General features: G+C 49.0%; 1 long non-coding RNA gene across 1 annotated transcript; it reads right to left on the reverse strand.

Annotated features, from left to right (window-relative positions):
- Positions 1–433: 433 nt before the first annotated feature.
- Positions 434–15,573, reverse strand: LOC109310772. Its single transcript, XR_002101306.1, has 3 exons — positions 15,490–15,573; positions 5,760–5,765; positions 434–444 (listed from the first exon to the last, which is right to left on the reverse strand). It is a non-coding gene; the product is annotated as an uncharacterized LOC109310772 (long non-coding RNA).
- Positions 15,574–15,879: the final 306 nt, after the last annotated feature.

The raw sequence follows: 15,879 nt of genomic DNA on the forward strand, positions 1-15,879 counted from the left end.
AGAGGCAAAGAATTAATTAAAGAGGTCAGCTTTTTCATTTGCTGCAATCACCAGATTGCCAAGCCTATCCTGTAGGGGCCCCACAGTATCCAGTGCCTTCTTCTTACTACCTATGTATCTGAAAAAGGACTTTTTATTATCCTTAATTCTGGTCATCAGCCCTAGCTCCATCTCTGCCTTGGCCTTCCTAACAGCCTCCCTGCAGTCCCAAGCAATGGAGGTGTAATCCTTGGTGATAGCTCCTTGATTCCACTGTTTGTACACCTCATTTTTTGCCCTCAGGCCCCTGGATGCCTTTGCTGAACCATGGGGGCTTCTTACCACTCCTGTCCCCCTTGGTGCACATTGAGACTGACTCCCTTTGAGCTTGGAGGATCATCTCCTTGAGGAACAATCACCCGACTCCCATCTCATTGAAGCTCTGAGACCCCAATGCCTCTCCTACTAACCTTCTTAGCTTACAGAAGTTGGCCCTCCTGAAGTTGAGGACCTCTGCCTTGCTTCTTGCTTTTACCACCCTGTGCTGGATAGTAAATTCCAGCTGGCAATGATCACTGTCGCCTAGGTGGTCAAGTACCCACAGACCCCTAACCAAGTCATTGTGTGTGGCAAGGACCAAATCCAGTGAGGCATTTCCCCTGGTGGGACTATGGGTTAGGTGGAGGTCCTGTATCCCAGCTCAGAACCTACATCAGTGGTTGGTAATTTAGATCACCCATGACAACCATATCCCTTGACTTTACAGCCTTCGTGAGCTGACCTGAGAATTCCAGGTCCAGCTCATCCCCCTGGTGAGGCAATCTGTAATAGACACCCACTATCAAGTCCGTTTCCCCACACACCCCTTGCATTCTTACCCAGAGTGCCTCATTTTGCCCCTCCTCTAACCCCATCCTGAGGACATGTATTGCTCTTTGATGCATCTCCTCACCTTTCCCTGCTCTGTCTCACCTGTACAGCCTGTATCCCTCAATGTCCAAGGCCCAGTCATGGGTAGAATCCCACCAGGTTTCTGGGAGCTCCACTAGGTCTGGTTTTTTGCTAGCTAGCAGGAGGGCAAGTTCCTCCTGCTTATTCCCCATGCTTCAAGCATTTGAATAGAGGCATTTAAGGCCTCCTGTAGGTTCCCATTCTTCCCCCTTGCTCCTAAGCATGCTCTGCCCTGTCACTTACCTGGGTACTACCTGTGCATGTCACCTGGCTTGACAGCAAAGCATCCTCATGTTCCTCTGCATCCCCGTCCCCTGGGGATCCTAGTTTAAAGCTCACTGTATGAGATAGGCCAGCTTGGAAGAAAAAACATGCTTACCTTTTGGGAAGAGATGAAGTCCATCCTGTCCGAGCATGTCCTCTGTGTGGAAATGTGGGTCATGGTCCAAGAATCCAAGGTCTGCCTGGTAACACCAGCTCCGAAGCTGCCAGTTGACCTCGGTGATGCACATCTCATGGCACTGTCCACATCTGCTCACTGGAAGGATAGATGAAAAATCCACCTGTACCCCTATCTCCTTGAACTTTTCCTCTAGAGCTTTGTAGTATCTCATGATGTGGTACGGGTTGGCCCTGGCCACGTCATTTGCTCCCATGTGGATGAGGACCATGGGGTATTGATCAGAGGGTTGGATGAGGTCCAGGATCATCTTTGTGACATCCCCAATCTGAGCTCCAGTTCCCATCAAACCTCACATGCCATGGGATCAGAGTGACAGATGGGCCCCTCCGTTCCTCCCAGGATGGAATCATTGATGATGAAACCTGGCATCTCTTCCTCTTGGTGTTCTGGTAGCTTTTGGCCTGTACCAGGCTTGGAGTGGCATCAGTTCCCTTGGAGGCATCCTCTCCTACCTCCTTCTCCACGGCTTCCAGGGCCTCGTACCTGTTCCCTAGCAGTATCTGGGGAGCTGACACTGAGTCATGTGCCCCAGCCCCTAACCATTTTTGTTGCCCTCTGCTGGACTCTTTCCAACTTGTCCACATCCTTTCTGAAGTGAGGGGCCCAAAACTGGATACAGTACTCCAGGTACGGCCTCACCAGAGCAGAACACAGGGGAAGAATTACTTCCCTTGATCTGCTGGCAATGCTTCTACTAATGCAGCCCAATATGATGTTAGCCTTCTTGGCAACAAGGACACACTGTTGGCTCATATTCAGATTATTGTCCACTGTAACCCCCAGATCCTTTTCTGCAGAGCTGCTGCATAGCCAGTTGGTCCCAAGCCTGTTGCAGTGCATGGTATTCTTCCATCCTAAGTGCAGGAATTTGCACTTGTCCTTATTGAATCTCCTGATATTTCTTTTGATCCAATCTTCCAATTTGTCTAGGTCACTCTGAGTCCTAACCCTGTCCTCCAGCATATCTACTATACTCTGAAGCATGGTATTATCCACAAACTTGCTGAGGGTGCACTCCATCCCATCTTCAAAATTGTTAATGAAGATATTGAAAAAACTGGCCCCAGGACTGACCCCTGGGGCACTCCACTTGATACTGGCTGCTAACTAGACATGAAGCCATTGAGCTTTATGATCCAACTAGCTTTCTAGCTACCTTAAAGTCTATTCATCCAACCCAGACTTCCTTAACTTGCTTGCAAGAATGCTGTGAGAGACCATATCAAAAGACTTGCTAAAGGCAAGGTCTATTATGTTCACTGCTTTCCTCACATCCACAGAGCCAGTCATCTCATCATAGAAGGCAATCTGGTTGGTCAGGCATGACTTGGTGAAGCCATGCTGCCTGTTCCTAATCACCTTCTTCTCCTTCAAGTGCTTAGAAATGGATTCATTGAGGATCTGCTCCATGATTTGTCAAGTAACTGAGGTGAGACTGATTGATCTATAGTTCCCTGGATCTTCCTTCTCTTTCTTCAAGGTAGGCACTATATTTGCCCTTTTCCAATCATTTGGGAGCTCCCCAGTCACCACAAGTCTTCAAAGATGATGGCCAGCAGCTCTGCAATCACACCAGCCAACTCCCTCAGCACTCTTGGATGCATTGCATTCAGCTCCATTTACTTTTACGTATCTGTTGACTTGACACACTCCAGATCAACACTCGGGATCCCAATATTGTGCTGTTAGGAGGGCATGACAGAAAATTATATACACACACACACAAACTACACAAACACCACTATGAGGTCACACACACATGTACACATACACAAACATGCAAACACAGACTTGCGTGACTGTGCATTAACACTAGGGGGCATTGGAGGAACTTCATGCCAGGAGTTACTTGAGGTCAAGTGGCCCCTGGGGTTACTCAGGGTCACTTAGGTTTGGAGTTACTTAAGGTTACTGTGGCCCCTGGGCTTACTTAAGGTTACTGGGGCTTGAGGATACTTAAGGTTAATTAGTGTTAATTAATCAAAGGAAAAAAAGCCAAAAGCCAGCAGAGCAGAGGAGTGATGCCAGGGAGAAGCTGGCACAGAGGCTGGGGCCGGGGCTGGAGCTGGAGCAGAGAGACTGCGAGGTAGCTGAAAGGTATGGGGAGAGGGAAACTGGGACTGTGGGGAGATGGGGAACTGGAGAGGGGCTGCAGGGAAGCCAAGGGAGGCTGTGGGGAGTCAAGAGCTGGGTTGGGGAGCAGTGGAGAAGCTGTGGGTGCTGCAGGTGTCAGGAAAAAGCTGTGGGTGTGCCGGGAGAGACTGCACATGCTGGAGAGGGACTCTGGGTGCTGGGAACTGGATCAGGGCTTCGGGTGCTGGGAAAAGGCTGTGGGTGCTGGGAGCCAGAGAATGGAGAGGGGCTGCAGGGGAGAGGCTGAAGGGGAGCCGGATCAGGGCTCTGGGTGCTAAGAAATGGCTGCGGGGGAGTGGCTGCAGGCGCCAGGAGCCAGAGAGGGGCTCTGGGTTCTGGGAGCTGGATCAGGGCTCCGGGTGCCAGGGAAAGGCTGCGGGGGAGTGACTGCAGGTGCCAGGAGCCGGAGAATGGAGACAGGCTGCAGGGAAGAGGCTGTGGGTCCTGAGAAAAGCCAGATTGGGGAGCTGGGGAAGGCTCTGGGTGCCAGAGCTGGATCAGGGTGCTGTGGGGGAGATGCAGGTAGCTGGGAACCAGGTAGGGAAGCTGGGAGCTGGGTTGGGGAGCAGTGGGGGAGCCACAGATGCCAGGGAGAGGCTGCGAGGGAACCATGGATGCTGGGATCCAGATTGGGGGCAGGGGATAAGGAGAGGCTCTGTGTGCTGGAGCCAGATTGGGGCACTGTGGGGGAGCTGTGGGCAGCTGGAAACTGGGTAGGGGCTGTGGGTGCTGGGAGCTGCACGTAGCTGGGAACCAGGTCAAGGCTGTCAGGAGAGGCTGTGATGGGGGGACTTTGGCTAGGAGCTATGGGTGCTGGGGTGCAGGGGAAAGGCTGCAGGGGAGCCAGAGAGGGGCTCCAGGTGCCAGGGAAAGGCTGTGGGGGGAGCTGGGAAGGAGGTGTGAGGCAGTGGATGCAGGGGAAAGTCTGTGGGTGGGGGCAGGGGAAGCTGGGAGGTGGGTCAGGGACCAGAAATGGGGATTGGAGAAACTGTGGGTGGAGCTGGGAGGCAGAGGCAGCAGCTGGAGAAAGGCTGGGGAAGAGAGAGAGAGAGGAGCCACTGGAGTCAGCAGGGACAAGCCAGGACATCCAGGGACACTACAGGAGGTGCCAGGGAGATTGGGGAGAAGGCAGAGGTGGCAGGACACAAACAGGGAACAGAGAGGGAAGATTGGGGAGAAGGCAAAAGTGGTGAGACACAAAACAGAAAGCCAGGAGGTCAACAAGGAGGAAGAGTGAGGAGGAGATGTGGGGCAGAGCAGGGGGCTAGAGCTGGGAGACCGAAGAGCTGGGGTGGGAGGTCATTGGAGAGGGAGAGAAAGTTGGAGCCGGGGGAGATGGAAGCGGCAGAAAGGAACAAAGCCCAGAAGAAGGTCAGAGAGACAGGGATTTAGCTGGGAGCCTGCAGCAAGACAGAGACCAAGTTGGGGTCAAAAATATCAGCTTTATTAGACAGGCAATGTACTATACAGCTCATGAAGTTATTGGTTCCTACACACAAACACACAATGGTAGCAGGAGAGAAAAAGACTTGGTGGAAAGATTGATGTTAAAGTGTGTAGGGACAGAGTCCAGGTCCTTTGCTTAGGGTAGGAAGGTGGGTGATAGCTGTGAGTTGATCCTCGATGGCTAGTCGGGGTCTTCTCCAGTAAGGTGTTGTCCAGAGGGGGTTGCCGGAAGGGTCTCTGGGTGGATAGGTGGCGTGGCACAGTGCTGGTCCAGATGGAAAGGGTATCTCAAGGAGGTCACACTCTATCACCCCTTTTATAGGGGTGGACTACCTGTGTCTCCTATGGGAGGGATATGTCCAGGCAAGGACAGTTCTGCTCAGATGCCTATGTGGAGATTCAGGTGTCCTCATTGTGTGGTAGGACATAATGGTGAGGTTGCTGGTTTCTGTAGGGTCTTTGTCTTCCAAATGTTGAGTTCCTGTAGGTTCTTTGTCTTTCAAATGCTGGGCTTCTGTTCTGTTCCTGGGTGAGGTCTGTGGTTCCTGGGTGAGTCAATGCAAGGCAATAGTTCGGTCATTGAGTTGGTCATCCAGTTGTTGAGTTGATCTTTCAGTAGAGACCTGCTACCATGGTACCTCAAGCACCCTCATTCACTCCCAGTCATTCAGGAACTAACTTACATGAGACTGGTTAGACATGAGTCACAACATAGGTTACACCCGGGCAGAGGACACAAGATGGAGGCTTGACATTCAAAATGGAAACTTGACATTACTTTACAGACATAGGCCTAAATCACACACATTCAATATAAAACAGTAAAAATCAATACAAACATAATAGAATACTATTTACAAAATAAAAGGGGCTTGTTACTATAAGGGAGTATAAGAACTTATTTTAGCTTACCTAGTATTATTTGTAATCACTTATAAGGGATAGAGAGGGCAGAGAAAAAATCAGAAATGGTTGGGGAAGGGAAGGGAATTTATTTTTAAATAATAATAAAAAAAAGAAAAACGGGGTTTTCCTACATGTCCACCTTTTCTAAATAGTCCCTAACCTGCTCTTTAACCACTGAGGGCTGCTCACCTTTTCCCCAAACTAGGCTGCCCAGTGAAGTAGTCTGGGAGCTGACCTTGCCTGTGAAAACAGAGGTAAATAAAGCTTTGAGTACTTCAGGCTTTACCTCAGCATCTGTCACTAGGTTACCTCCCCCATTCAGTAAGGGACCTACAATTTTCCTGACCTTCCTCTTACTACTAACATACTTGTAGAAACTCATCTTGTTACCCTTTACATCCCTTGCTAACTGCAACTCTAATTGCATTTCATCCCTGTATGCCCAAGCAGTATTCTTATACTCCTCCCTAGTCATCTGTCCAAGCTTCCATTACTTGTAAGCTTCCTTTTTGTGTTTAAGGTCATTGAAGAGCTAAGCCAAGCTGGTCACCTATTATATTTGCTATTTTTCCTGCACATCAGGTGGTATGACACATCCAAGTTGCATCACAGAGTGCAGTATTGCCAGGGATATTTTTCTTACTATATTTCCCTTGCCAAATATTATGAATCAGTAAATAAAATAATTTACCCTGTTTTTTTAACCTCTGAGATATTATACCATTGCTTTGAAAGCTAGATCTCTCTGTTTTAGATGGCTTATTAAATACTTTCTTAGTGATAATAGGACAAAATTCTACCATTTTTAACTTTGACTACAGAAAGGAGAACTAGAATAGCGTTGGACATATGGGTTAAGGACAGACAGTCAAAAAACCCAAGGCTGAATTGATTCAATCTTCACAGGTTAGTCCCAGCTGTATAAATTGAACTGATATGCAGCTGAACAGACATTTACTTTTGCTTCCAGTAATGCAGCCACATGCTTCCAGTGGTCCAGGCCAGAAGCTCTAGAACATGCCTCCCTGCTTGGCTGGAGCAGCTAGCTTGGGCTAAGGTGGACCTGCACAACCTGCGAGGGTGGGCTTGTGGCAAGGGGAGCAGTGCAAAGCATCCTGGGATACTGGGGGACTGTGAGTTAACATGAATCTGGAGGGAATCTGGGACAGAAATTCAATAAACCAATTTAACCTAAATTGGTTAAGTCTGATACTACATCCATCCAGGCTTATCTTAAACTAGTTTCAAGATCAGACTATGACTGAAAAGTAAGAGCCCTCTATAAATCTCCCTCTCATTCTGGATCTTAGGGATTAGAGTATTTAATTTTAAGGTCTTTCATATGTTCAGCACTTGAGAAGGGAGTAGATGGGTAGATTACCAAAGAAAAATATTTAATTAGGAAGAATACTCAGAAGCCTGGGACAGAGCTACGGGGTTAGCTACGTAACTTCTGTATAACAACACTGCCACCAGGTGATGCCAGTATGGATCAGGTAGACAAGAAATTCCCCCAACAGAGTATTTTTATTAACTGAAGACTAACAGACAAATAATCTGCTGTTACAAAAGAGTAGAGATACATTATTTTCAACAGAAGTTATGCCCATTGTCACCAGAATATTTAACCCAGTGAATTGGTCCTTAATCCACATGATTACAGCATCCATTTTGTAGTGCTTCACAAGCTGCCAGATATGCATATCCCACTCAGCTTGGATGTGCAAGGAAAGTGCTTGGTGCTACCAAACAATTTCCAGTAAATCACGATAATATATTTTTATAGAGAGTTTTTCTAGTAATACATTTGTGATGTGACCTGGTGGGGTTTACATTACTGTTACTGAAAACAGTTTTTTCTCCCAGGTGACAGGTGTGCCCCTTCAGGTTTTGTCCACTGGTGACCCCGCCCACCTGTTATGGGCCAACTGCCGGCCTTCTCGTTTGCCACGCCATGTTGTTAATTGCTTAATTAGAAGATGTTAATTAAGTGGGAGGCTGCCCATTTTGCTGCCCCGATGCAAGGGGGCGCTATCTGCAGCTCCTTTCCTCCCCTACACCACAGCCCAAGCCTCACAGATGGTACTCACATCATTTAGTCTGGGCCTTACTCTACTCTGGCCCCCTTGTCCTCCCTGGGCTCTCTGTGGCCCTGCTTCGCTGGGCGCCTCACCGGGCATTCATCAATGCTGCTCCCCCTCTTTGGCCGTGGCTCCCCTATGAGGCCTCCTTCAACCCCTGATAGCCTCACCCAAACCTCTGGGTCTAAACAGCAAGCACAAAACACAACCCCTGGGCTACAACATAAAATCTAAGCTGTCCAGCTAAACATCATTCAATCCCTACCAGGGAATTCTCCACCCCATAACAGCAGTTAGGAGCTGCTCATGCAGTCAGGCTTCTCCCCTCTGCTTGCTCTGGCAGAGCTCCTTCTCCCTTGGCTGCTAGCAGGGAACTGCCAGCCTGGCCCCAGCCCTGGGGGTTTAAATGTGAACCAGGCCCTGCCCCTTCCAGTTAGCTGACCGCTGGCAGGTGTGGGTCACTAACTAACTTTGGTTGCCCTGGCAACTGGCAGTTGGGGCTCCTCACTCACTGCTAGGGCTCTTTCCTAGCAGTTTCCCCTCTCTAAAAGGAGCAGGGCGCCTAAGTGCTCTGCAACATCCCCCCATTCTTTTTCAAAATACTGTGGCAATAAGGTTTTTGGCAAGCTGCCTTTTGAGAGCATTCCCAGAAATGGTCCTCTAATAATGTTTCTCATATACTTACTGGCTGTTGAAAGCCTGAGGTTGAAATATGACTAGTCTTCAGCAGTTTTTCATTCAATATGCTGCTATTCCCTGGAAGGATTTGAAGTTGCTGCATATGAGATGAAAGAGTGGTATTTACTGGACTTTCTTCAGGATAGCCATTTGCTGAAACCACTGGTTGCTACAAATGCTGAACACCTTTGAAGAAACAAGCCCCATCTATTTAGCAAACTAGATATAGATTAAAACATTTTAGGATCAAAAATTTTCTTGGCTATGATCTTTCCTGTGTTGTGGGAGGATGGAGGGGGCAGGAGGCTTAGTTAGGCTTAGGAATCATGATCTGAGAGAAGTAGCCACCTTTTGTGTTATTAGACTTGATCACTATGGCAGTGTCCACATAAGCATGGACATTTCTTTCCCCAGGGGCAAGAAACAGCAGCACACCTTGTGTTGCTGCTACTTGTTCCTGGGGCATGTCTGTGCCATGCACCCTCTGGTGCATGGCAGCTTACTTCAGGTGGCATGGGGAAGGCTGGGGCCAGCATTGGGCTGGCCCCAGAAGCCTTACTTCGGGTCCTGGGGGCCTCCTGGGGCTACAGCATTGGTGATCCTGCCACTCAGAGCCTGACCAGCAGCCAGAGTGTGACTCCGGCTGGCCAGGCTCTGATTTTGGGTGGCACATGCTGCCCCTGTGTGCGCCACTCTGCTTTTTCTTTTTTGCATGGGATTTGTTGACCCCAGGATCTCCCAGGGTCAAACCCCCGCCACCTCCCTGTGCTGGTACCTTACAGTGTGGAGAACAGCTGAATGTCCACTATGTGGACGTGGCCTTTCATCTGGATGCAGACTCTGAGTTCAGTCATCACTTTGGCCACTTGCAGATGTACCCACCATTTTCTAAACCATTTAAACTGATTCACGTCACACAGTTTGAATTGAATTTCAATTCAAATTAAGGGTTAATAGTAGAGGTGCACTGATACATTGGTCCCATATCAGATCGGCACCAATATAAGGAAAATTGACAGTACTGGCTGTGGTGGGCCAGTAGGGGGTGCTCCTACATTGAGCCACCCAGCTCACTGTGCCCAACCACCTTACAGATTCTCAGTGCCTCCCTGGGGTTGCCTTGTGTCCAGCTGTCCCCCTTTCTGGAGCACACCCACAAGGCTGGGGATAATGATGCCACCACCCAGAGTTTGGACTGATCCAGGACCTGCACCCTCTGGGAAACACAGGCCTATTAGTCCTTGAGTGTATTTGACCCACTGCAAGAACTTGGGGTGCTTCCGTCAGACTGAAGTGCAAATAGTGGTCTCCCTTAGTTGAACCAAGGGGACCCCAAGGCATAATCTAGACCCTCTCCCAATAAGTCTCCCATGCTAGGTACAAAGGAGAACTTTATTGGTTACAAGGAGTAGGTTTGGTATAGAGTACAAGGTAGAGCAATATCAGAGAAATACCTTACAGCAAATAGTAGCATGGTAGCCTTTGATCACGAGTTAATGCAAGCTATATATCTAGTTAGATCTTAGGTAGTTTACTCAGGAGTATCATCTAGAGGCAGGTGGAGATTCCCTCCGGAGGAAAACAGCTCAGAGAGAGAGAGTTTCAGATGGTAAAGCTTCTCTCTGAGTTCTCATCATGTCCCTCCTCCTGGGCAGTCCTTCACTTATATAGTCCTTATGACCTCATTTACCTGATCCAGTGAAGGCCAGCAACTGTTGGCTGCCAGCCAACCAATTTGAAATGCATCACTGGTTGCTGGGTAGACTGGCAGTGTCTTTAGTCCCTTCCCAGTTATGTTGGCATTGCTTAGAACAATAGGGAGTTTAAGCCCCCACCCAGGTATGAGATGCCAGTCACATAGGCAGAAGGAGCTGGTTTCCCCACTCCCTCAGGAATGTATCTAGCTTAGGTTACAACTCAGGGTCACCTGAAGAGATTGGGCAGAAGTGTCTGCCCTTTGCAGTGACCATGGTAACCAAATTGTCAGATAACAGAGTTTGGGGAGAGACAGAGATGGTATTGTGCCACATTGGTAATTAGCATTTTTTGACTGATTTGGCTGATAATGTCACTGATAAATGCCCCGTGCATGTGTGCAGCCACACAGGCAGACAGCAGCACAGCCCAAGAGCGTAGAGAGCAGGTAAGTCTGTTGGGGAGAGTGGGTCCAGCTGGTAAGCCTTTTGGAGGGAAGAGGTGTGGGGGGGAGATAGATCGAGGTTCCTGTGGTAAGGGAGAGAGTGGGGCTGAGGCTGGGGCTGGGGCAGGGGCAGGGGCAGTCAGGGTAGGGTGTGGGACAGAGCCACAAGCAACTCATCCAGGGAGGCATGGGAGAGGTGTGCTCCTAGATCTGCATATGGGACAAGGACGGGCTGCCACTGCAGGCTGGGACCATGGTTGTACCAGCCTGTTTCCAGTGTTAGAGTCTGGGTGGGGGCTGCATTTGGGATGGGAGGTGGTGGCACTGGGAGGGAAGGTTGGGGGGCCATGGTGAATTTTGGGGTGGATGCATCCCACTCTGTAGCCCCCCTCCCAGCACTGCTGCCACCCGCCCCTAGGACAGCCCAGCTGATCCCCTGCTGGGAAGAGCCTAGCACTGCCCCTGGCCCCAGCCTGCAGCAGCAGCCCACCCTCACCCTCACCCTGTGTGTAGATCCAGGGGCACATGCCACCATGTCTTAAGGCACGTGCAGTGGCAGGAACCCCCCCACCACCGTGCCCTTTGGATGAGCCACATGTGGCTCCATCCTGTGCCCTGCCCTGGCTGTGCAGTGCCTGCTCCTACCCCAGTCCCACTCCTTCCCTCACCATAGGGGCCTCAATCTACCCCCACCCCCCTTCCTTCCCTCCTTCCCTGTTCCCCCTTCCCCCAAAGCAGACTGACTAGCCAGATGCTGTTCTCCAAGTTGCCTGGCTGCATATCTGCAATTAGATCAGCATTGGCCAATTCGGGTCATTAAAAATCGGCCATCGGTATCAGCCCAGAAAATCTCTATTGATGCACCCCTAGTTAATAGACAATGATTGACCATCAGCTCCTTAGACCCAATTTGCAGCTTCTGTATGTGGGCTGATTTGCTTAGCACTTGCAGCTGGAAGTAATTGGAAGGCGATAATAAGTCTGTTTAAGCACTGCTACATAATGGCAAACCTACTGACAGTTATCTAAAATGTTTTTCCAGAAGCTGTAATGGGTACAATAGACCTGAGTGTTGATGGCCACTTCAGCCAATTTTTGGGGGGAGAGGGGAAAGGGGGTTTGCCCCCTTCTGTACAGACAATTAGCCCATGAGCTTGGGCAGGGCTGGGGGACTTAGTCATGATACTGATACTTAGTCATGGTGCGGTGTTGTTGGCACATTTGATTTTGTAAAGGTGTTACTTTGTACCTGATAACCTCTGTTGTGTTCCAAAAACTCAATTGAATTTCCTTTGCTGTGACTGATATTAGAAATGCTGATCTGTTGAGTTCATAAAGAGAGTTTTTATGTTAGAGCTGCATTTTCATTGCTGCTGACAAAACCTTGTGAGGTGCTGAGTTTTTATTCAGAGATGCTACTTGCAACAGCATGTTTCAGTACGTTCGCATTAGGTTTATTGCTTAATATTGCTATAAGGATAAACCTGTCTTCTCACCCACATGCAATATGTAGTAACCAATATGACACATCCAATGATGAAATGCTGTTGTTCTTTCTCATGAGTTGCTCTACTGCTTATTGCGCCCATTCCCGATGATAACATCATTTTACTTAATTTCTGTATTTCTTCATCCTACGGCACTGTTCTTCCTTGAGCCTGTGACCAACACCCAACCTGTCTTACCATTCTCAAGGCAATCAGATGGCAGCATGCCTTAAATATGTCCACAGTTTAGTAAATGAGACACATGTGTAAAGCATAATATTCATGGGAAAGTCAAATAAATCTTATGTGGTTTTTCTAGTTTTGTGGCACACTATCAGCTCAGATTAAAACCTGGAGGTTCTTTTTGTGCTGCTTCTAGTCTGCTCCTTTTTGTTTCATCGTTAGTAGTGGAGAGACAAAAATTCTTGTAGATGATATCTTTTATTTGATCAACTGTATGGTTGGTGTAGACATAGGTAAGCTTTTGGGTATCATAGTACACTTCCTCAGGCCTGACCAACCTGGACCATCACAGCAACAGCACCTTAATAGGTCCTTAGGAGTGTGCGAGGATCCGGAGCCACGGCTGGTGAGCCAAGCTCATGGTCTTGGTCACGGTTGGTTGGTCGAGTGGTGGCAATTTGGAAATGGACAGGTTGGGATTAGCGGCGGTCGAGTCTGAATGGTACACACGCTTATAGTTCCAAATTAATGGTTTATTACACTTATGCTTTGATGGCGTAGGTAGGATCTTCAGTTACAGTAACAGATGTAAACAATAAACAACAGAGGGGTCTGTTGGTCCACGAGGTTCACAACGAGTGGCCACCCGTTGTTAGTCCCAGGGCTGGTCAACAGCTCATAAATGGGAGTAATCAAACAGACAAAACTGTAACACATAGGTCAATAAACGGGGTCGTGATGCCAGTCCAAGATGGACAACCGGATAGTCGATGATGAAAGCCAAGGTCGAAAGCCAGGTAAGTAGAGTCGTGTTGAGGTACCGAGGGTGATCCGGAGGCGAGGTCAAGGTCAAAAGTGAAAACAGTCCAGTAACCAGAGAATCGACAGGATAAGGAGAATCCAAATCGTAGTCAAGGATGGTGAATAAATCAATCGAAAGCCGAATAATCAAAACCGCAATTACTATCAATTAAGGACACGGAGTGCCAATCGAGGGAGGAGATCAATAGGCCTAGGGGCCTGACTGAGAGACAGTCCCTGCAGCACTAGCCTCTGTCTCCAGCTAACGCGATCTCCCCCCTGAGGGAGGGGCTCACAGAACTTTTATCTGAATTTAGTGGCCAATCAGAACGCTCTCCGCAGAGAAATTTCTAGTCAGATTACCTCATGTCAGGTTCTGACTGAGCATGCTTTCAGTCAGAAGCTGGCACAGTCTGAACATGCGTCTGTGGGGAAAGTAGGTCAACAATGATTGACAGGTCCGCAGGTCACCCAGGGGGCAAGGGCTGGGTGAGCCTTGGAACTTTCCACTCACAGAGTCCAATATGCATGTCAGTCTCAATCTTCTGTGTTGGCAGCATCTAATCAAAATTTTGCTCTGACAAGGAGTAGTAATCTTTCTGTATCAGCTCCAGATTTTAATGTTTTTGCTTGGATTAAAAACATCCTGGACAGATATTGCTGGGTTTTTGGATGTAACTATGTTGTTGGTTGTAGCCATGTTGGTTGTGTTGGTTGTTTTTGGTTGTAGCCATGTTGAACACAAATCAAAACTATCAAAGACAAGAATACCTAACTACCTGTGGGGGCACACTTCCCACAGGACAATCTCTCCCTCTCCGATCTCTCAATTCTAATCCTCAAAGGGAACTTAAAAAACACCTTTCATAGACAAGCCTATCAACTTCACTTAATAAATCTACTGGATACAAAAAGTCATCTACTTAATATAGACATTAGATTTATGATACTGTAGCAGGCAGGGCAGCCTAGGGTTGCTGTGCTCTCCCCTAGCACCCCTTTACCATGTCCATTTCACTTACAAAGCACCCTTCATTCTCGCCCGCCATGTCTTTGATCTTAAATGTATATGATAGGGAGGCTGCCTCTTCATCTCCCTGGACACAGTTTACCTCCTGCTGCATTAGCCCGGCTCTGCTAATGGGTGTTCCTGGGCACCCCAGCCTTATGGGCTATGCGTGGCTCCAACCACCCCTGTACCATGCCCCAAGCCTCGCTGATGTACTGGGCGTTGTTTGGTCTTAGCTGCAGCTCTTGTCTCTCTCTGTGCCCTCTGGCGCTTGGGCTTACCGCAACCTTGTCTCTCACTGCACCTCACAGGTGCTCTGGCTTTCTGCAGTCATGTCTCTCACCGCATCCCACAGGTGTTTGGGCTTCTCACGCTGCCCCCTTTGCCTGGGGCTTCTCACGCTGCCAATACTGCACCTTCTCTGGTACCCGGGTCCCCATGCTGCTGTGGACCCCCTATGAGGCCTCCTCCAACCCCTAATAGCCTCACCCAAACCACCGGTCGTAAACTGCCAGCACAAAACTCAAGCCCCTAGGCTATAACATAAACCTTTGTCAGTTGGCTACAATATTATTCGAGCCACCCCCAAGGGTGCTCCATCTTTCACCCATAACCGCTCGTGCATTCTGGCCTCTTCTCTGTTCTTGCTCCAGCAGAGTTCCTACCCCTTTGGCTGCCAGCAGGGAACTGCCTGCCTGGCCTCAGCCTGGGGGTTATATAGGAGCCAGGCCCTGCCCCTTCCAGTCAGCTGACTCCGACTGGTTGTCCTAGCAACCTGCATCTGTGCCTCTTGATTCCTACTCCACAAGTAGCAGGCACCTCAGTGCCCTGCTACACCCCTCCCCTCTTCATAGCAGCAGAGCACCAAAGTGCTCTGCGACACACCTTCCCCCTTAAGATCCAGACTCACCGAGGCTGATCTTCATTCTTGCCACACACCTTTTGTCTTCATTCTTTCAGGTCTTGGCTCTGGTTCTTTGACCATTCAGACATGCAGGGGCGGAGATTTTAAGGTGCCTCCTACCTGCCTTTTATCCTAGGCGCACCATGTGGGATTTTATGAGACAGTCCCCCCACACTAGTGAACCTTGGTAAGTTATGCTTTCTGTTTGTCAAGCTCCAGCCTACCTTTCAGGGTTCTTTCTCCCTCTCACTTCTGGCCCTTCTATGTTCCCCTTGCACCCTGGTCTCTTTCTCTGGGCAAATTGTGGGATCTCTTGCCTATTTATAACTCCCTGGAGATCCTGAAGCCTTCCCCAGATCTCCCACTGTCTACTCAGCGCTTTCTGGGCATACTTTTCTCTCCAAAACTCTACCTTCCCCCTACCAGTATGTCTTCCTCCCGGCCCTTTATAAATCTTTACATAGGCTATGCCTCCCACTTTCTTTTCAATGAGTTTCCTCAATGCCCACCACCGGGTCTGTCTAGGGACATTATTTACATAAACCTGTGATCTTTCCACAGGCTCTTGCCCCCCGTTGGTTGTTGTTCTCTCCTCCTCATCTTGTGTGCCTTGGCCCTATCTTCTTCTCTGGGCTGAATTGATCCCCTTTTTGTGGAGTCTGTCTTTGACCCGTATTGCCCTAGGCCCTGGACCGTCTGTGCACGGTCCTAGTAGATT

This window comes from Crocodylus porosus, unplaced genomic scaffold (genome assembly GCF_001723895.1).
Source record: "Crocodylus porosus isolate Cpor-Errol unplaced genomic scaffold, CroPor_comp1, whole genome shotgun sequence".
Lineage (NCBI taxonomy): Eukaryota > Metazoa > Chordata > Crocodylia > Crocodylidae > Crocodylus > Crocodylus porosus.